We start from the raw sequence: 22,619 nt of genomic DNA on the forward strand, positions 1-22,619 counted from the left end.
AAAATACATGTTGACATAGTCAGACAAAGAGGTGAGTTTTGATGGCTTTGCAAAAGGCTGAGTGGGATTCAATGATCCTGATGTGAGGTGGTAGGGAGTTCCAGAGTAGGGGGGCTACGGTGGGGAAGGTAGAGCCACCCGCCTGGGCCTTACGGGTTCTAGGAACAGATAAGAGGTTGGAGTAGGGGGATCTGATGGTCTGAGGGTGGCGGGTTTGGTGATTCTGCATATGAAGGATGATGGGAGAGTGGTCGATGAATCGACCAGTGGGTGGAGTGTAGAGAAGAAGCCAAGTACCCCCACCTCAACCACTTCACCCATATTGCCTATATTTTGGGAACCAGAGTGTGAGACACGTGCGGTACCAGTGAAAATACTGGTATCGAAGAGAATCCTGGAGGCAGGGTTCCCATTGAGAAAGCCATACCTGCATACGAGACACTATGATGGCCATTTGAATTAAATCCCAGAAGAAGCTGGACCAATAAATGGAAGGGGAAAATGGTGACATGAAGAAAGCTGACATACATGGAAGAGATGCAGAGGCAGGAGAATGCAGATATTCTATAAGGCATCAAGAAGGTATCAAAGATGACATCTTGGGATCAAGATGAAGAAACTTATGTTAATTTTAATGTTAATGTTAATGTTAATGTTAAAGGATATTTGTACCGCACACTATCACCACCAGAGTGGTCCCCTGGTGTTCTGGCAGCTCTGGAAAAGGGAAGGGGGAGGGGGGTGATTTAGTGGGAGTAAGGTGGAAAAGTGCAAGAGAGCGGCGATGTGCTGTTGGCAACCTCAGCCCGGTGGGTACGTTGGCTGGGCTTGGGGTGTTTTACCATCGATTTTCATTGTGTGCTGTTGTGTGAATCTATGTGTGGTTTGTCTTGTTGTTGCAGTGTAGTGAAGCTTGTGCGGGTTGCTGTGCTGTAGGTTTGTGGTTGTGTTTGGTAAGAGATTGAGAGGTATATGCAGAGGGGTGAAGTTGTTAGTGGATTGGTTAATTGGCATTGCTGTCCTTGCAATTATGTCTAGGTGTGGTGCTTGCCATCATTCACCATTCCATCTGAGTGTGGCAATTGCTAATCTTCAATATCTGATCTAGATTAGATGCAGACCAAAGTTGAATGTTCCATCTATGTGTGGCACATGATAACATTCATATTTCCATTTAGGTGCGACACAGGATACAGTTGAGCATTCCATCTAAGTCCATCTAAGTGTGGCACATGTCAACATCCACATTTCTATCTGGGTGCGACAAGACTGAAGTTGAGTATTCCATCTAAGTGTGGCACATGCTAACATTCACATTTCTATCAAGGTGCGACGCAGTCTACAGTTGAGCATTCAATCTAGGTGTGGCACATGCTAACATTCGCATCTATCTAGGTGCACATTACTATCTAGGTGCGATGCAGGCTAAATTGAGCATTCAATCTAAGTGTGGCACATGCTAGCATTTACTTTACTATCTAGGTGCGTTTCAGGTTAAGTTGAGCATTCATGTGGCACATGCTAACATTCACATTACTATCCACGTGTGATGCAGTCTAAGTTGAGCATTCCATCTAAGTGTGGCACATGCTAACATTCACATTTCTATCAAGGTGCGACGCAGTCTACAGTTGAGCATTCAATCTAGGTGTGGCACATGCTAACATTCGCATCTATCTAGGTGCACATTACTATCTAGGTGCGATGCAGGCTAAGTTGAGCATTCAATCTAAGTGTGGCACATGCTAGCATTTACTTTACTATCTAGGTGCGTTTCAGGTTAAGTTGAGCATTCATGTGGCACATGCTAACATTCGCATTTCTATCTAGGTGTGACGCAGGCTACATTTGAGCATTCCATCTAAGTGTGGCACATGCTAACATTCAAATTACTATCTAGGCGCGATGCAAGTTAAGTTGAACATTCCATCTAAGTGTGGTGCATGCTAACATTCACATTACTATCTACGTGTGATGCAGTGTAAGTTGAGCATTCCATCTGAGTGTGGAGCATGCTAACATTCACATTATTATCTAGGTGCGATGCAGGCTAAGTTGAGCATTCCATCTGAGTGTGATGCATACTAACATTCACATTACTATCTAGGTGCGATGCAGGCTAAGTTGAGCATTCCATCTAACTGTGGCGCATGCTAACATTCACATGACCATTTAGGTGTGATGCAAGCCAAAGTAGAGCATTCAATCCAAGTGTGGCACATACTAACATTCACATTTGCCTCTGGATGTGACACTGGACAATCTTCACAGTTCTCTCTAGATGTGGCACTAGTCAACATGGGCAAGTAAATAAGTGTGTTATGCAATGCAACATTTGCAGTCCAGCCATGAATAGATTTGGGCTGGTGGTCACAAATCTCTCTAAGTATGCATGGTATAAGTCTATGGCAATCTAGGTTATCGAAAGTAAGAAAGAGTGGTGGGGCTTTCTGAAGTAGAGTAGTTGCTCTACACCCCACCCATGCCACACTCACAGTTTTGTTGGTGTCTGTTGACGTCATTGGTTTCCCACTGCGGACACCTGCAGGCACATCTTGGAACCACCAATGTAGGAGCCACCGTTTGCCGAAGGGGCTGCCCTGGGAAGGTGGGTTATGAACAGGAACCAGCCAATTGGGAAAGTGGGAGAGGGGTGGGCCAGGAGGCAGGAGGAGGGAGAAGGGAGGTGGGAAAAGTCAAGGGAAGCAAGGATGGCTATCGGGGGCAGGGGTGCAGCCACAAAGGCTGAGATGTTGCTCCCCAGGGTCCAGGAAGGTCCTGGGGGGAAATGCACTCACCTGCACCTCTGGTAGTGAAGGAGGTAAGCAAGGTGCAGTGCAGCTACTAGGCTCAACAAGGAGGTAAGCTCCACCAATCAGGGAAGGGGGTGGGCTGGGAGGCGGAAGGAGGGAAAAGGGACACAGGAAAAGGCAAGGGAAGCAAGGATGGCTATCAGGGGCAGGGGACAGCCACAAAGGCCGAGATGTTGCTCCCAAGGGACCAGGAGGGTCCTGGGGGGAGTGCACTCACCTGCACCTCTGGTAGTGAAGGAAGTAAGCAGGGTGCAGTGCAGCCGCTAGGCCCAATGAGGATGGAAGCTCCGCCAATCAGGGAAGGGGGTAGGCCTGGAGGAGGGAGAAGGGACACGGGAAAAGGCAAGGGAAGCAAGGATGGCTATGGGGGCCGGGCGGGTGGAACAAAGGCCGAGATGTTGCTCCCCAGGTCCCAGGAGGGTCCTGGGGGGAATGCACTCCCCTGCACCTCGGGTAGTGAAGAAGGGATGTGACCTAGCAATTCGGGCTTGACAGCCACTTTGAGGTGGGACCAAGCCTGATTTGCATATGGTCTTTCCCCTTCTGTAATGGCTTGGCAGGGGGAGAACGATGGTCTGGAGGGTTTCCCAGAGCAATGCCAGTGGTTAAGGTTAATTCTAAACCTTCCAGCCATCACCTCTTTGTTTTTGCTTTTTCACCCCGAGTGAGACTGGTCTGCTCAGACGTGGGTCCCGCGCGTGCTGAGGCTAGAGGCCCAAGCTACTCCTCACTGATGAGGCCCAACAAGGCTGAAACATGTTTGGGAATGCTTGTGGTTTCCTGCAGAAGGGATGTGACCTAGCAGTTCATGCTGGACAGCCCCTTTGAGGTAGGCCCAAGCCTGATTTGCATATAGTCTTTCCCCTTCTGTAATGTCGTGGCAGCTGAAGTACTATGGTCTGGAGGGTTGCACAGAGCAATGCCAGTGGTTAAGATTCATTCTAAACCTTCCAGCCATCACCTCTTTGTTTTTTCTTTGTCACCCCGAGTCTGACGGGTATGCCTAGACGTGGATCCTGTGTCTGCTAGGCCTAGAGACCCAAGCTACTCCTCACTGGTGAGGCCCAACAAGGCCGAAACATGTTTGGGGATGCTTGTGGTTTAGTACAGAAGAGATGTGACCTAGCAGTTCGGGCTGGACTGCCCCTTTGAGGTGGGACCAAGCCTGATTGGCATATGGTCTTTGCCCTTCTGTAATGGCTTGGCATCCGAAGAACAATGGTCTGGAGGGTTGCCCAGAGCAATGCCAGTGTTTAGGATTCATTGTAAACCTTCCAGCCATCACCTCTTTATTTTGTCACCCGGAGTGAGACTAGTCTGCTTAGACGTGGGTCCGTGCCTGCTGGGCCTAGATACCCAAGCTACTCTTCACTGATGAGGCCCAACAAGGCCGAAATATGTTTGGGGATGCTTGTGGTTTCCTGCAGAAGGGATTTTACCTAATAGTTCGGGCTGGACAGCCCCTGTGAGGTGGGACCAAGCCTGATTTGCATATGATCTTTTTCCTTCTGTAATGGGTTGGCATGAGAAGAACGATGGTCTGGAGCGTTGCACACAGCAATGCCAGTGGTTAAGATTCATTCTAAACCTTTCAACCATCACCTCTTTGTTTTTGCTTTGTCACCCCGAGTCTGACGGGTATGTCTAGACGTGGATCCCGTGCCTGCTGGGCCTAGAGACCCAAGCTACTCCTCACTGATGATGCCCAACAAGGCCGAAACATGTTTGGGGATGCTTTTGGTCTTGTGCAGAAGGGATGTGACCTAGCAGTTTGGGCTGGACTTCCCCTTTGTGGTAGGGGGCAAGCCTGATTTGCATATTGTCTTTCCCCTTCTGTAATGGCTTGGTAGGCGAAGAACGATGGTCTGGAGGGTTGCCCAGAACCATACCAGCGGTTAAGATTCATTCTAAACCTTCTAGCCATCATCTCTTTGCTTTTGCTTGGTCACCCCGAGTGGGACGGGTTTTCCCAGACGTGGGCCCTGTGCCTGCTGGGCCTAGAGACCCAAGCTGCTTCTCACTGATGATGGCCAACAAGGCCGAAACATGTTTGGGGATGCATGTGGTTTCATGCAGAAGGTATGTGACCTAGCAGTTCGGGCTGTACTGCCCCTTTGAGGTGGGACCAAGCCTGATTTGCATATGGTCTTTCCCCTTCTGTAATGGCTTGGAATGTGAAGAACAATGGTCTGGAGGGTAGCCCAGAGCAATGCCAGTGGTTAGGATTCATTCTAGTCCTTCCAGCCATAACTTCTTTGTTTTTGCTTTTTCACCCCGAGTGGGAAGGGTATGGCCAGACGTGGGTCCCATGCATGCTGGGCCTAGAGACCCAAGCTGCTCCTCACTGATGAGGCCCAACAAGACCGAAACATGTTTGGGGATGCTTGTGGTCTTGTGCAGAAGGGATGTGACCTAGCAGTTCGGTCTGGACTTCCCCTTTGTGGTAGGGGGCAAGCCTGATTTGCATATTGTCTTTCCCCTTCTGTAATGGCTTGGTAGGTGAAGAACGATGGTCTGGAGGGTTGCCCAGAACCATGCCAGTGGTTAGGATTCATTCTAAACCTTATAGCCATCATCTCTTTGCTTTTGCTTTGTCACCCCGAGTGGGACAGGTTTGCCCAGATGTGGGTCCCGTGCCTGCTTGGTCTAGAGACCCAAGCTACTCCTCACTGATGATGCCCAAAAAGGCCGAAACATGTTTGGGGATACATGTGGTTTCATACAGAAGGTATGTGACCTAGCAGTTCTGGCTGTACTGTCCCTTTGAGGTGGTACCAAGCCTGATTTGTATATGGTCTTTCCCCTTCTGTAATGGCTTGGAATGCGAAGACCAACGGTCTGGAGGGTTGCCCAGAGCAATGCCAGTGGTTAGGATTCATTCTAAACCTTCCAGCCATAACTTCTTTGTTTTTGCTTTGTCACCCAGAGTGGGAAGGGTATGCCCAGACGTGGGTCCCATGCCTGCTGGGCCTAGAGACCCAAGCTGCTCCTCACTGATGAGGCCCAACAAGACCGAAACATGTTTGGGGATGCTTGTGGTCTTGTGCAGAAGGGATGTGACCTAGCAGTTTGGGCTGGACATCCCCTTTGTGGTAGGGGGCAAGCCTGAGTTGCATATTGTCTTTCCCCTTCTGTAATGGCTTGGTAGGAGAAGAACGATGGTCTGGAGGGTTGCCCAGAACCATGCCAGCGGTTAAGATTCATTCTAAACCTTCTAGACATCATCTCTTTGCTTTTGCTTGGTCACCCCGAGTGGGACGGGTTTTCCCAGATGTGGGTCCAGTGCCTGCTGGGCCTAGAGACCCAAGCTGCTCCTCACTGATGATGGCCAACAAGGCTGAAACATGTTTGGGGATGCATGTGGTTTCATGCAGAAGGTTTGTGACCTAGCAGTTCGGGCTGTACTGTCCCTTTGAGGTGGTACCAAGCCTGATTTGTATATGGTCTTTCACCTTCTGTAATGGCTTGGAATGTGAAGACCAATGGTCTGGAGGGTTGCCCAGAGCAATGCCAGTGGTTAGGATTCATTCTAAACCTTCCAGCCATAACTTCTTTGTTTTTGCTTTGTCACCCAGAGTGGGTAGGGTTTGCCCAGATGTGGGTCCCATGCCTGCTGGGCCTAGAGACCCAAGCTGCTCCTCAGTGATGAGGCACAACAAGACCGAAACATGTTTGGGGATGCTTTTGGTCTTGTGCAGAAGGGGTGTGACCTAGCAGTTTGGGCTGGACTTCCCCTTTGTGGTAGGGGGTAAGCCTGATTTTCATATTGTCTTTCCCCTTCTGTAAAGGCTTGGTAGGCAAAGAACGATGGTCTGGAGGGTTGCCCAGAACCATACCAGCGGTTAAGATTCATTCTAAACCTTCTAGCCATCATCTCTTTGCTTTTGCTTGGTCACCCCGAGTGGGACGGGTTTTCCCAGACGTGGGTCCTGTGCCTGCTGGGCCTAGAGACCCAAGCTGCTTCTCACTGATGATGGCCAACAAGGCCGAAACATGTTTGGGGATATATGTGGTTTCATGCAGAAGGTATGTGACCTAGCAGTTCGGGCTGTACTGCCCCTTTGAGGTGGGACCAAGCCTGATTTGCATATGGTCTTTCCCCTTCTGTAATGGCTTGGAATGTGAAGAACAATGGTCTGGAGGGTAGCCCAGAGCAATGCCAGTGGTTAGGATTCATTCTAGTCCTTCCAGCCATAACTTCTTTGTTTTTGCTTTTTCACCCAGAGTGGGAAGGGTATGGCCAGACGTGGGTCCCATGCATGCTGGGCCTAGAGACCCAAGCTGCTCCTCACTGATGAGGCCCAACAAGACCAAAACATGTTTGGGGATGCTTGTGGTCTTGTGCAGAAGGGATGTGACCTAGCAGTTCGGTCTGGACTTCCCCTTTGTGGTAGGGGGCAAGCCTGATTTGCATATTGTCTTTCCCCTTCTGTAATGGCTTGGTAGGTGAAGAACGATGGTCTGGAGGGTTGCCCAGAACCATGCCAGTGGTTAGGATTCATTCTAAACCTTCTAGCCATCATCTCTTTGCTTTTGCTTTGTCACCCCGAGTGGGACAGGTTTGCCCAGATGTGGGTCCCGTGCCTGCTTGGTCTAGAGATCCAAGCTACTCCTCACTGATGATGCCCAACAAGGCCGAAACATGTTTGAGGATACATGTGGTTTCATACAGAAGGTATGTGACCTAGCAGTTCTGGCTGTACTGTCCCTTTGAGGTGGTACCAAGTCTGATTTGTATATGGTCTTTCCGCTTCTGTAATGGCTTGGAATGCGAAGACCAACGGTCTGGAGGGTTGCCCAGAGCAATGCCAGTGGTTAGGATTCGTTCTAAACCTTCCAGCCATAACTTCTTTGTTTTTGCTTTGTCACCCAGAGTGGGTAGGGTATGCCCAGATGTGGGTCCCATGCCTGCTGGGCCTAGAGACCCAAGCTGCTCCTCACTGATGAGGCACAACAAGACCGAAACATGTTTGGGGATGCTTGTGGTCTTGTGCAGAAGGGATGTGACCTAGCAGTTTGGGCTGGACTTCCCCTTAGTGGTAGGGGGCAAGCCTGAGTTACATATTGTCTTTCCCCTTCTGTAATGGCTTGGTAGGAGAAGAACGATGGTCTGGAGGGTTGCCCAGAACCATGCCAGCAGTTAAGATTCATTCTAAACCTTCTAGACATCATCTCTTTGCTTTTGCTTGGTCACCCCGAGTGGGACGGGTTTTCCCAGACGTGGGTCCAGTGCCTGCTGGGCCTAGAGACCCAAGCTGCTCCTCACTGATGATGGCCAACAAGGCTGAAACATGTTTGGGGATGCATGTGGTTTCATGCAGAAGGTATGTGACCTAGCCGTTTGGGCTGTACTGCCCCTTTGAGGAGGGACCCAGCCTGATTTGCATATGGTCTTTCCCCTTCTGTAATGGCTTGGAATGCGAAGAACAATGGTCTGGAGGGTTGCCCAGAGCAATGCCAGTGGTTAGGATTCATTCTAGTCCTTCCAGCCATAACTTCTTTGTTTTTGCTTTGTCACCCCGAGTGGGAAGGGTATGCCCAGACGTGGGTCCCATGCATGTTGGGCCTAGAGACCCAAGCTGCTCCTCACTGATGAGGCCCAATAAGACCGAAACATGTTTGGGGATGCTTGTGGTCTTGTGCAGAAGAGATGTGACCTAGCAGTTCGGGCTGGACTTCCCCTTTGTGGTAGGGGGCAAGCCTGATTTGCATATTGCCTTTCCCCTTCTGTAATGGGTTGGTAGGTGAAGAACGATGGTCTGTGAGGGTTGCCCAGAACCATGCCAATGGTTAAGATTCATTCTAAACCTTCTAGCCATCATCTCTTTGCTTTTGCTTTGTCACCCCGAGTGGGACAAGTTTGCCCAGATGTGGGTCCCGTGCCTGCTTGGTCTAGAGACCCAAGCTGCTCCTCACTGATGAGGCCCAAAAAGGCTGAAACATGTGTGGGGATGCTTGTGGTTTAGTGCAGAAAGGATGTGTCCTAGCAGTTCGGGCTGGACTGTCTCTTTGAGGTGGGACCAAGACTGATTTGCATAGGGTCTTTCCCTTTCTACAATGGCTTGGCAGGTGAAGAACGATGGTCTGGAGTGTTACCCAGAGCAATGCCAGTGGTTAAGTATGGGTATGGCATGGCTAGCAGGTGAAGAATGATGATCTGGAGTGTTACCCAGAGCAATGTCAGTGGTTAAGTATGGGTATGGCATGGATCCATGCGTAGGTGTGAAAGTCTCATCCTTTCTTGCCTGCCTTGTCACGTGGCTAGGACACCGTGAAATCGGCCTCTTCTTCATGTATTTTCGTGTTTTTGATTTAATTCTACCAGTCTTCTACCATCTGTGGCTTATCTTGACCTTTCTGAACAGGACACTGTTCTTTTCTCTTTAATTGTATTCACTGTTGGCTTTTTCCAACCAGATACGACCTTGGCTCCTTGGCATTGTTACATTCAGCTGGGTTTCGCTCCATCTTAATTTTCGATTTCTTTGCTGCAACGCTCTCCCCTCAAGACCTTTAGTATCCTTTGTTCAATTCTGCTCATGTGTGTAGTGGATTTACACTCATATATAAAGTGCTTTTGAGGTATATATATGTATATGTTGGCGCTTGCCACAATTTATTTACTACTAAGCATAAGCAAGCTTAACGATTTCTTTGCTTCTTGCGGTTTGTTGCATCTGTACACATTTAAACTAACTGAATATCGTCATTGTGCATATGCCATATGTTTCTGCATCTTGACATCAACTGCTTCACCTTAGGCTCAAGATGTCACTTATCCATGGTATTTCGTCTCTTTTTCAGTATTCTCAGGCCATTATATCTTCTATATGTGCGTCAGTCCGATTTCTTAAAACGTCACCATTCGTCTTCCTTTATTATCTTCTTGGCTTCTTCGGGTATTCCATTCTGACAACCACGATTCTGTCTTGACTGTAGATATGGTTTTCTCAATGGGTACCTTACTGCCGAGGTTTTCTTAGATGTCGGTACTTCAATAGGTGCTGTTACTATGGTAGGCACTGGGCAGAGTCCAACAGCTGCTCTTTGCTGGTTTATTTGTTCATCATACATCACATAATTTGGTATGAAAGTACCGGGTACTACGAAGGGGTGGCTGGAATGTGGATGACACTTGGTACTTCCTCTTCAATACTGCTTTACGATTTATTGAAAAGTACATACCTTCAGAAAACAGAGATAATGACCTATGGACAGAAAGCCTATCATTGTACTCTTGTGGAATGCTAACATAGACATTCAATACATTGCAGTTGCAAGATATGCCACAGTAAAGCTGAGAAAACGGAGCTAAAAGGCCTCTGTGATGACATATCATCTGACAAAAATCTTTCCCAAAAATGTTACTGCTTTAGTATCAAAATGCTGTCCTAGAGAGAATGCAGGTCCTGCGAAGCTGCAGATTGTTTAACAGGTACAGACTTATATGGACAATCTCAAAACATTCTCTTGTTCAACCTCGGCCCAGCTCCATTGTGAAAAAGAGTACTAAAATCCTACCAAGAAATCAAATCTATAGCTACAGCCAAAACATCTAAAATAATAATCTGATTGTCATATACTAAACAAACCGAAGTAATGCTTGGGAAAACATGTGCTTTTATGACATAGGCCCAAACTATACATACAAAAACAATGTCAATCCAAATTAGACAGGAAGTCTAGTAAGACATTCCAAATCTAGTCTAATTAACAATGTAAAATTATTCTTTAAATAGGCAGAGCATAGAGAACTTTATTCCATGGACCTACTATAACTATTCAAACCTTGGATAAAAGAGGAAGAATTGTGAGGTGATCATGACACATTAGAAGCTGATTTTAAGGCACATGAAAGCATCCTACAAAATTACAATTTTAAATGGTACAAAGAAATATTAGACAATGAATGCCAAGAAGAAGAAGAAATAGAAAGAATACTAGATAAATACAGTACATTAGTAGTAGTAGATGTCACAGTACATATTGTTGTGGTGATAACTAGTGTGCAGATTGTTGGGGCATTACATCCAAAGTGAGCATAATGTTCTAGCCATGGCCAGTGTTCAAATTGTTGAGATTATTAAATCCAAAATAACTTTTCTGTTGTATGCACTCTGACCTCTATCACTACTACTATTATACTCACACTCCTAAAGTCCTATTCTGCCTCTAGCCAGAGGTCACAAACTTAAAACTGCATAGCTATTAAACCCAGAGTAAGCATACTGTTCTCACCATGGCAAATTGGCTAGATTGTTTAGAGCCTTACATTCAAAGTAAATGTAATGTTGTGGTTATGGGCAAACGCAAAGTAAGCATACTGTTCTGGCCATGCCCAGTGCCACATTATTAGGTGCATTAAAACCAAACTAACTGTACTGTTGTGGCTCTGGCCAGTGGCCAGATTTTTGGGTCATTACACCCGAAATACCAGTACCATTGCAGCCATGGCCAAAAACAAAGTAACAGACTGTTCTGGTCATGGCCAGCGGCCAAATTATTGGCTACATTAAACCCAGAGTAAATGTATTGTTGTGGCCATGGCCATGGCCAGTGGCCAGATTATTGAGAGCATTAAACCCAAAGCATTGTACTTTTGTGTCCATGGCCAAAAGCAAAGAATGTTTACTGTTCTGGCCATGCCCGGTGTCACATTATTGGGAGCATTAAACCCAAAATAACTGTACTGTTGTAGCAATGGCCAAACGCTAAGTAAGCATACTGTTCTGGCTATGGTTAGTGGCCAATTTTTTGGGGACATTAAACCCAAAGTAAATCTACTGGTGTGGTCATGCCCTTAACAATCTGCTATTTCCACAGTCACACTTACTAGCCCCATTACATAAGTATTAAACCCAAATTATTAATTGTTGTAGCATCTAACATAACACCACCTTTCTCATTGGATGTCTGCTGGCATTTGCTGCTGTCTGCAGTCGTCACGGACTGAAGCAATTACTGCGAACACAGCGCCAAACCTGCTAGCATTTTCAGATATAATAACACATACATTGTTCACTTTCTTTGCTCCCCACCCTCCTATGCACTCTTTCATCCTCAACATAACCAGAAATTCATTTTTCGAAGCTCTTTTTACTGCAGTGTCTGCAAACAAAGGGCAATGTTCCCGGATCCAATATGGCAACTGGTTCAAAACGTTTGATGCAGCTCACATTTCTCAATTGACCAATCGGCAGCCGTGTATTATGTCAGCAAACTTTACGCAGCTCCCTGATTGATCCAGGATAGTCTGAGGACACTAAATCAGGAAGTGAGTCTGTGGACCATATAGAGATATTACTTTTTTTAACCTACAATTTGAGCATTTAAAAAAATCTACGGACTGGATTTATACCAAATTTGCAAAAGCATGCTTTCGGGTCCAGGGTGCCGCTCCTCACATAATTTGGGTACAAATCCATCCAGTGGTTCAGGCTGTAGACACAAGCAAACAATTTCCCCATTCAAGTATATCCGAAATTTCAAAAAGTTTGGGACTCCCCCCTACAGCTTTTCTCCCTAGTGACGAATCTGCACGAAACCTGGCAAATGCATTCATAATCGGGTCTTGAACTTTTATGCAATGTTGCGTGTGAATTTCTCAAATGGCACCAAAGTTATAAGCCTCCCAAACACTGCCTTCCTCTGGGAAAGACAAATTAACCACAGCTACAGCGACAGTATCATGTACCCGCTAATACATACACACACACACACATACACTGTCTGACTCGTCACTGTTGCCCTTGATGCAGTGCTGAGCCTTCTCTTAGTGCAGCAAGTGCCAAGGAGATAAGGAGGAGCCGGTCAGGGCAGGCCCTGTATGTCTATAAAAATGCTTCTGTGAAAATTCTCAGAGATGCAAGGACACTCCGGCACTCTAATCCATGCTCATATACTTCTTATTTCAAATTAATTCGAAATGAAAATCCAAATCAGGTGGCAGATCATCCCATATTATCTAACAATGTGTGTCTTCCACAAAGTACTTTTTCCGTGTTGCATAGACATAAAAGAAATCAGTGTGAATACTGATGCAATGTGAGTTTGCATGTGCGTCAACCAATCACAGTCACAGGCCCCCTAAGTGCAAAAGTGTACGTAAACATAATGACATAGAAAACATACTAGCATTGTTATGTTAAAAGGAAAATGTCCACAATGTTACTTCTTACAGTAAAATTGCATGTGCTTATATAAAGCACAACACTTGTTTTTCCCCAGTAACTTCATGTCCAGTTTATGTGACAATTAAGAGATTGTAAGAAAAGCAAAAGTGTCAGAACAGATCATAGAGGGAAGGAAAGAGGAGGAACAAGATGGGGGATATACAGTTGGAGTGTAATCATACTTTTTATCTACTTTACATTAAGGGGACCATGAAAAGGTGTGTTATTCAGGGACTTGCATACTGAGGTGAAAACCAATGATGCAAACTGATTTGTGGAGCGATCACAGTTATATGCTTTAATAAACTTAAGCTAAATATTGTGAGAATATCCAATCTAAACCCTCAATGGGTCCCCACCTTCCTCATAGGGGCAGTAATAATGTTCCCTATTTATGAGGCCCAAGCCAGCTTGAACAGTTACTCAGGTGACATACTATCAACGGAGGACCAGACTCAATAGCTTTCACGGTAAATACATCAGAGTACAAGGCCAGACTTCAATAGATATGGTCTGATCAATTAGGGTCAAATAATGGGGCAATAAGTCAATAAATTCAAAGCTGCAGGCCTACAATCTGTTAAAAATATTCCATTTTACAGTGGTGTTCCACCCAAATTGGCCCAGTCAGGAAACACAAACTACTACTCATGCCAGTTGTGTTCACAGTGTTGTACATGCACATCGATGTAAAGAACTTGCCTTCTAATCTCTGCTGTTGAAGGCTCCTATCACCCCATCTAAGTGAAGCCTCTGTGATATCCATGGCAAGGTATCTAATCAACTAGCCCTACATCCACATTTAATAGCACAATGAGCTGCCACCCTGTTGTTAAAATCCTTGTTTTTAATAGTTGTGTAGCAGGGAAATCATTTGGGAGTTTCCAGGGGTCGCAGCTGTGACACCTGAGGTATCCCTTGCTACTGGTATGGTCTCCCTTGCTACCCCTAAAAAATAAAAAATGTAAAACTTTGTTTTAAAAAAAACGTTTTAAAAAGCTCCTGGGCTGTGACCAACGACATGTGGCTAGGTTTGTTTCTGGAGTGGCTGGCTTTCTTGTTCAGGCCTCTTAAAAAAACAGAGGGTTCCACAAGTTTAACACTTAAGTAGTGACCCTAAATAGGAAAGAATAAGCATAACAATTAATTTTTCTTTCTGGAATTCTATACAATAATTGCTACACTCATTAAAGATTTATTTCAGGTACACTTCAGGGGGTGATTTTTCAACATGAGCTCTTGGCACAATTGTATAATATTGGATATGGTTTATCCGTTAGATTGCCACCTTCTGTGGAGTATATAAGAATATCATCGGCATGCCATATTGTTGTTAGGCTTGGCTCCTTAGTATTGAAGTCTGGAACCTTTCTCTATCTTCTGATTTATTGATCCAAAGGTGTTCTTGCTATGTTGAATAATAAACTTCAAAGAGATTATGTTATTTACTATGAGGACAGTTTAAGGGTCATGACATATAGCCTTACTAGCTCTCAAAAAGAATTTTTGTCCCAGTCATATGTTTGACTGGATGGCACATAGGTATTTCCAACACACCCTCTCATATGCCTTTTCAGCATCTAATATAGCATGGCTAAATATGTTGGTGACATTAATGCACACCTTTAAATTAAGAGCCGGTGTATTACATATAGGGACATTCATGTGTACCTGAACGGGAGAGGGCTCCTTATTGTGCCCCTTTTGCCCTGAATGGAGGGAAACATTAGGCCATGTATTATTCAGATGCACAGCATATTCTAATATTAGGCAGAGAAATGTAAATCCCTGCCCAGAAAATCCCTGAATCGGCGATATCCAGGAAGCAGTAATGTTCTGTAAAAAGGTGGAGCACCCAGATGCAAGCTTTGCTGTTGCCCATTACCCGAGCAGGGAATGGAGGAATAAGAGATCCAAGTTTGTCAAAACCTCTACAGCTACAACCACTCAGATTCACGATTCAAGATTAGGGAAGCTCAGCCAATTTATTGCTGTTCAAGGTACTTTGTAAGAACATTGAATTCTCATTTTGTGAATCTTAAATTAGTTAAAGATTGTATGTTGTTCAACATCCTACTGTAAATTAGCCTTATTAATCAAATGAATTACTTCTGAAGAAGGAATAATTGAATTGATCTTTTACTGTGATTTTAGATGTATATTTACTGAGTGATGTGTCGATATAAAATCAGACACTACTTGGTGGTAAGATTATTGTGCGATGAAACACTCTTTGTAAATGTATGCATTTGCATATCTGTATTGTATTTTGCTTTAGTCTTTCTTTTATGGCACTAAGGCTGAAACAAAGCTTACATTGAGTGATTAGTTGACATAGATTAAGGCATATTATGTTTCTGAAAAGAATGCACATGTTGGCGTTTGACATAGCCTAGTCACTAAAAGTCCCTGTTGATCCACATGGATAATCCTTTTAATTACTGTATTCAAATGATTTGCCAAGGGCTTATAAAACATTCTTAGCGACAATATTAATTACAGAGAATGGCAAAACAAATTGCAGATTGTAGGATGTTTATCTAGTTTCATGAGTAGGGTCCAGTAGAGTTAGTCAGACTATAATTGCACAAGAACAACATGACTGGAGTAAGGAGGTGGCTCCACTTTCTTTACAGCTTTCATACAATCCCACCTGGCCCTCCCTCCTGTCAGATTATTAGTAACATATCAATTTATTCCATAATAAAATGTTTACCAAGGTTTCAAGCATCTTTATTTTCTACTTCAGGGAGTCTGGGATTATCCAGAAAACTGTGAATTACTTCAGTCGATGGTGAAATTTCACATTGGTATACGATTGTGTAATATCTAGGTAAAACCTCTCAACCAGGCCGAAACACGTGTCTGGGGTTGCTGTTGGTACTCTTGTTCAGGTGAGAATTGCCATGCATGTCGGTGCTGAACCGCCCTTGGGCAGAACAAAGACTGATATGTAGTGGAGATTTCTCTTCTGTGAAAGGGTGGGGAGCCAGATACTCTGGTTGAGACTCTGAGATATGGCCGGTAGTAGAGAAACTCCCAGAACCCCCCTTGTTTGTGCATATTAAGTAGCTTTGGGTTTTCACCCTAAATTACAAGGGTAATCCAGACGTGGAACCCTTTCTCACTGTTCTTAGAGAGGCACAGCTCCACCTCACTGATGAGGTCCAACCAGGCTGAAACACGCGTCTGGGATTGCTGTTGGTACTCTTGTACAGAAGAGAATTGCCATGTATTTCGGGGCTGGACTACCCTTGGGCAGGACAAAGACTGATATGTAGTGAACATTTCTCTTCTGTGAACAGATGATGAGCGAAAGACTCTGGTTGAGATTCTAACCCTGGATATAGGCTGCTAGTAGAGAAACTCAGAAAACCCCCTTGTTTGTGCATATTAAGTAGCTTTGGGCTTTCTCTCTAAATTACAAAGGTAATCCAGACGTGGAACCCTTCGTCACTGTGCTTGGAGAGGCACAGCTCCACCTCACTGATGAGGTCCAACAAGGCCGAAACACGTGTCTGGGGTTGCTGTTGGAACTCTTGTTCAGAAGAGAATTGGCATGTAGTTCGGTGCAGGACTGCCCTCGGGCAGGACAAAGACTAGTATGTAGTGGAAATTTCTCTTCTGTGAAAAGATGGTGAGCTAAAGACTCTGGTTGAGACTCTAACCAGGGATATAGGCCGGCAGTAGAGAAACTCCCAGAACCCCCCCTTGTTTGTGCATATTAAGTAGCTTTGGGTTTTCCCCTAAATTACGAGGGTAATCCAGACATGGAAACCTTGCTCACTGTTCTTAGAGAGGCACAGCTCCATCTCACTGATGAGGTCCAACCAGGCCGAAACACGTGTCTGGGGTTGCTGTTGGTACTTTTGTTCAGAAGAGAATTGCCATGCATTTCAGTGCTGGACTGGTGTTGGGCAGGACAAAGAATGATTTGTAGTGGATATTTCTTTTCTGTGAACGGATGGTGAGCTAAAGACTCTTGTTGAGACTCTAACCCGGAATATAGGCCGGTAGTAGAGAAACTCCCAGAACTCCCCTTGTTTGTGCATTAAAATTCTACAAACCGTAGCCTGCTTGCGCACATTTTTTGTAGGGGTGTAATCTATTGAGGGGTGCAAAGGGATATCTTTCCTGCTAATAATTTCACTTCTGCAGTCATTCAGTATATTAGAGATATCCAAAAGGTGTGTGGAATCATCCTGATGTGATTTACAGAGTGAGCAAATGGGAATAAATGAATAACCCCATTGTTGCATTCAGTTATTTTTCATTCCTTTTTTATCTGTGAAAGTGACTAAGACCACCACTTCCGAATTGCAGGCTATTCTTGCCACACTTTGTACCAGAAATAAATAACATGAACACATTCTTGATCCAAGGCAATTCAAAATGTTAAACCATTTCTGGGTCATTAATAGGAGTCCCTTACAGACATTAAGGTCTGGGCTGCTAAATTCATAATCATTCGAAGAACATATTTCTTGGTTTTGTCCCCTTCTAGGGCCTATGAGATTCTAGTATTTTCCTTTTATTAGCAGTAAATGACTATGCATAACTGCCATGTTTCTCTTTTCCAACATTATAAACTCCTATCTGGTAGCCATATTTATCCAGTATTTAATTAATCCTTTTTATAAATGTCATTATTTTATTTGGTTTGTACATTAACTAACTGGGGTCTCTTGTGCCTTATGCATTCTATCAGATTCAGATATCTAAAAACTGTGCATCACGTCATTCTCAACTGGTGATTAAACTGGTCCTGATAACTATGCTGTTTTCTTACCATGCATCAAATCTCCAACGACTAGGAAGCCCCCTCATCACTGAGTGCTTATTACGAATCCTCCTCTTTTTTAAAGTTCCTAGGTGTAGCAAAGCTTGAATAACTGCACACTTCAGCCAGCCTGTGATATCCAGAATATTAACTGCTTTTATTTCCTTCAATTTCTTTACACATTGACATTTAGTATTGAATGATATGTTGAGGCCTCTTCAACTGAATATTGCCAGCTGTGTTTGGGTTCTAAAGTCAGGTATAATGTTTAGCAAGTTGCTATTGTTTCTCTTCAGTCCAGGGCAAATGTTTTTGAACATCATAAATGAGTGTCTCTGGCCGTGTATTTATTTCTCTTAAGTTACAAGTGAATATGTATGTTATTAGGCCTATACATTGAGCAAGTGCACCAGGAACCTCCTGAGTTTAGTTCTGCCCAAGTTAGGGGAACCAGCAGCCCTGTGTGCCCTTTAAATCACCCCATTTAGGTGAATATTTGTATTGTTCTTTAGGAAAGCATGATTGAGAACCTATATTATAACATTTTGTGGGATCTCTGACAGCCTCACACCATTTTGGAATGTGTTCTTCCTATGACAGTTTTCATATGGTTTACAGTTGTGCTTTAGCATTTTACCATGTTGCCCTTTTCTCGGTTACTAATCAAAACATTTCTCAGTGAGATCCACAAGTTTCTAATTCCCATGGATGAATCTTGCGTTTCATCAATATTGAGCATCTGAAAATTCCCCCCATTTTCCAGACACTCCTGAATATGTTGCACTAGCCTGTTTGGCTAATTATAATCCTCTTTGTATTTCCCTTACCCACCCCCATTTCTATTGTGTACCTCTGGGGTGTCCTCCTCTGTCGTGGTCATAGTATCTATGGTAAGTAGTTTTGTTGTGCCCTGTATCTGATTTGCAATTGTGACCTGTCCAATCAAAACTTCAATCTCATTCTGATATGAAACATTTAGAAAACCATCTCACCATTCTGTTAAGTGCTCTGCTATTATTGTGCAGCTATTCCCTGCAGTTCACTCTGGAGCAGGTGGAGTGACCTGTCTCAAGGACAATGTGTTACTATTCCATTCCAAGTGATGGATATCTGGAATCGTTCTCCGTGTTATCGTCATGAGGTGAGGATGGGGCTGAGTACAGCGTCAGGTGCGTGGAGCTAAAGTACCCTCCCACCCCCAGCACAGTCTCCAAGCAGTGACACCGAAACTAAGGAAGGCTGCTCTCCATTGTGTCAAAGGAGTTGACAATCATGAACCCCTTTTTTGCCAGTTCTAACATGACTCGAATTGCCAATGTTTTTGACTTATTCGTGGTTATCTTGGCCCGTACGTTTCCTTCCTCACGTTGCTCCCCGAATGAGGTTTATAAAAGTAAGGGTTGAAGCCAACGGTGCTTTGCCTTTACTGTACTTCACATCCTTAATATTAACAGTGAACACTGTTTCTCTTGTGCTATGTTTTAATAGAGTGGGGTTAAGTAAGGTTTATGACTTCTATTACAGGGGCGTTGAGGTTCTATTTGCTCCACTCAGCACACAGGGAGCTGTTTGTTGCTCAACTTCTCTTGATCAAATTAAAAACAATCTGTGATGCTGAACATCTTAGACTGCTCGACTGCAAGTGTATTCCTCATAAATGGAGTCTTGTTAATACTCCAGGATCCACCCAGTTGGTAGAGCTGAGTACTGATGCTCCTATTGCCTCCGCTGCACATCTCACATTTTCTTTGAATACTCATTCACTCCTCTGTGCCCATATGTAACTCATTGCCTCCATTCCGTCCTATGGGTTTAGATAGGTTAGTAATGTTGTGCATCATACTTCCTTGTCTTTTGCCAGAACTTCCACTCTCCGAAACTCCCATTCCTCTGTTCCCAGCCTGGGTCTCCACCACTGCCTCTTCTTCCCCATAAAGGTCAAGGTTACAATGCTGGGCTTTGCTGATTACAACAACAGCCTATAAAGCTCTGGTGCCGATTGCTACTAGGGTAATGATATTCCATTTGCAACGTTGTCTCTGCATCTACTTCAAATGTGGCTGTAGCTGAATCTAGGACTGTGGGGTTGCCTGTATTTGCACCTTTCGCTGTGTCTATGGCTGTATATTAAGTAGTTCCTTTTGGCGAGTCCTTAATTCATGTTCCTTTTGTAGACATTTTCTGAAGAGAGGTTCTGTAGTTGGAAATGTTATAGAAGGGAACCATTACCCGGTAACCCCGCCCCCCCTTCCCCGGCCCCAGTATAATTAGCTTCATCTCGCTTTAAGACAAGCTGAGCTTCAAAGTGTGCATCTGCATTCCATGGGTTGACCTCTTCCACCATGTTACAAGCATCTATGCAGACCTTCTCTACACTCCTGACACATGGAAAGGTAGCCATCTTGAGCATGGTTCCCACCAACTCTCTGACCCTTCTGGTTTTAATACCCTTACCTACTTTCAAGTAGGCAAGCACATCCAAATGACCAGCCTTTTTCCCTTGAACTGTTGATGAAGATGTCATCGGTATTGGAGTTAATAGGCATGAGTGACGGGGTTATGTTATGGATATTTCTTAAGCGCACGGCCAGCCTAAGGTATCTTGGCGCTAGAGAGTCAGACGAGCATCCACGTAACACCTCTAGTGCTATTGCTGCTACTGCTGATGCTGTTTGTCCTCAAGGTTATTAGCTTTTTCTAAGACCATCCCCCAAATGTAATCCTGGGATATGTATGTCCCTAAACCCCCCTCCCAGCTTCGTTGTTGTATCATTGCCAATGCCCCCTCCTCTTGTGTCCTGAAATTTGACATTATACCATAGTCTTCCACCCCTGGCCAGTCTGCACTGCTTCACCTGAAGGCCACTAACAGTGTCAGGGTATTTGCTATACTTCCATAGCTCACAGAATGCTGATGTTAAGGAGCAACAGAATCGTCTGAACCGTGCACAAGGACTATTGCACGCTCATACTTTTCAGCTAAATGGAGAGGCCCCCATGGTGTTTCTCTCAGCAGCACCTGAAAAACAAAAGATGCATCATGTGTCTAAAATGCACATTCACGGTATGTAAGAATGCTCTGTCCTTGCTAGAATGTGGGCGTGCGTTCCAGTGTTGTTCTAATGCATTAAATCAAAGAATCACACGTGGCTGTCTATCTCTGTGGGGTGCCATCGTTCCTCCAAAAACCCTCAAAAGGCCATCATTGTTATAACTTTCTAGGGATTGATAAAGGGAGAATGCGGACCACTGGGGCTGTACCATTCTTTGCCAAAAGAGTCTTGGGATTAGGCTAATTACGGGGGTGAGCATTAAGGTGTTAGATGGGTCACAATGTTGCTGCAGATTAATATGGCAAAGTTATTTTTAACTAGTACTTTTTTTTACCCATTATTAAGTTGTTATTAATACATTTGAACAGTCCCCTCATGTTATCAGTAGAGATTGTAATCGTACATGAACACCTTAAGGATATCCACATTTGGGAAAATGTGAAATGTGTAGTTGGGGAGAGAATTGGAAAAAAGATAGAATGTCCACTCTTTTTAGTGGCTCCATGGAGTGTATGACTCCTGGAACTATGGGACTATACTTGTCCTGTTTCCAAGTAAAAGGGTTAGGGTATTAGAATCGATGTTCTTCTGATTGACTCATAAGATACACCTCCCAGAGGTGGGGCTAGGACCTATAACTCTGACAGATCAATCTTTGATATTTGTGGCAATAAAAGAGTATTTTAAGGAAAGGAGTAAGGATCACAAACAATGGAGAATGATCATTTCGATTCTGAGTGTGAATCTATTTTTCAGCACATAAAATATGTTTATTACGGACATTGTGAGTCTGGTGCTATCCCAGCAGTAAATCTGCTAATATACCACCACATGGAATTACTGTTACTGCCAATTGGTCTGGCGGTATTATCGCCGGATTACAAGTAGCGGTTTAGTGTTGTGAATCCGGACTCCATGGGGGATTTTGGCAGTAATACTGCCAAAATTAGCTGATTTTGGCGGAAAGGCGGCGGAACTACCTTCAGCATTTTAATGGAGGGTTTTCCTCCGCGTCACTGCCAAACTTTTAGTTGGGTGGTGCGGTAATGTGACGGTAACGGTATTACTGCTGCATTCTTGCTGCACCACCCAGTTTATAATGGGGACCATTGTTTGTATAAACAATGAGAAAGCTTGAGCACATCCTTGCATAGTGTGAGGATGCTTTCAAAGCCACGACTTCCGAATGTGTTACTTCTAATTTCATTTCCAATATGAGTACAAACCCCAGAAAGTATGAAGCGGCTACAGCATAATAGTTTGTGGGGCACTATGGGAAAGATATGGAATAGCTGGAAAGGATAAGTCAGATGATAGGGGATGTGAATAAACAGGGCATAGAGAAGACACAATGAATGGTGGAAGTTACCCCAGGGGGATGTAGCCTGGGCAAGGCTTAGCCAGCGAAGGTTCATCACACCATTAAGCAAATACAGGCAACAAGGGATCCTGTTTCAGGGCAATCAATTCTATGACAGAGAAAAAGAACAAAAAAACACTTTTTCCTAAATTGTATAAAACACTACAGGGCGGATACTCTGCACTTGACTGAATAGACCGGGCTACTAGTGGGTATACATCACAGATCCACCATCAGTACAAAAATACAACAGGGCAGTCGTGTAGGTTCCTAGTCAGGGCACCTGCACCACCCCCCCTGTGGAACTCTCCAACACCAGAAAACTCCTACCTTAGACATTAAACCTCCTTCTGGATCAGAAGAACCAAGCAGTGTTTTGTTTTCCCCCTCTGGAAACATTGGGCCTCATGGTGATCTTGCTGGCATCAAATGCTATTACTG

At 44.5% G+C, this 22,619-nt stretch overlaps 1 protein-coding gene across 1 annotated transcript in view; it reads left to right on the forward strand.

The window, feature by feature from the left end:
- The window catches only part of RNF180 (ring finger protein 180), a 231,211-nt gene that overhangs the window by 107,872 nt on the left and 100,720 nt on the right, over nt 1-22,619 (forward strand). The window lies entirely within an intron of this gene.

This window comes from Ambystoma mexicanum, chromosome 6p (assembly GCF_040938575.1).
Source record: "Ambystoma mexicanum isolate Mex_15411 chromosome 6p, UKY_AmexF1_1, whole genome shotgun sequence".
NCBI lineage: Eukaryota > Metazoa > Chordata > Amphibia > Caudata > Ambystomatidae > Ambystoma > Ambystoma mexicanum.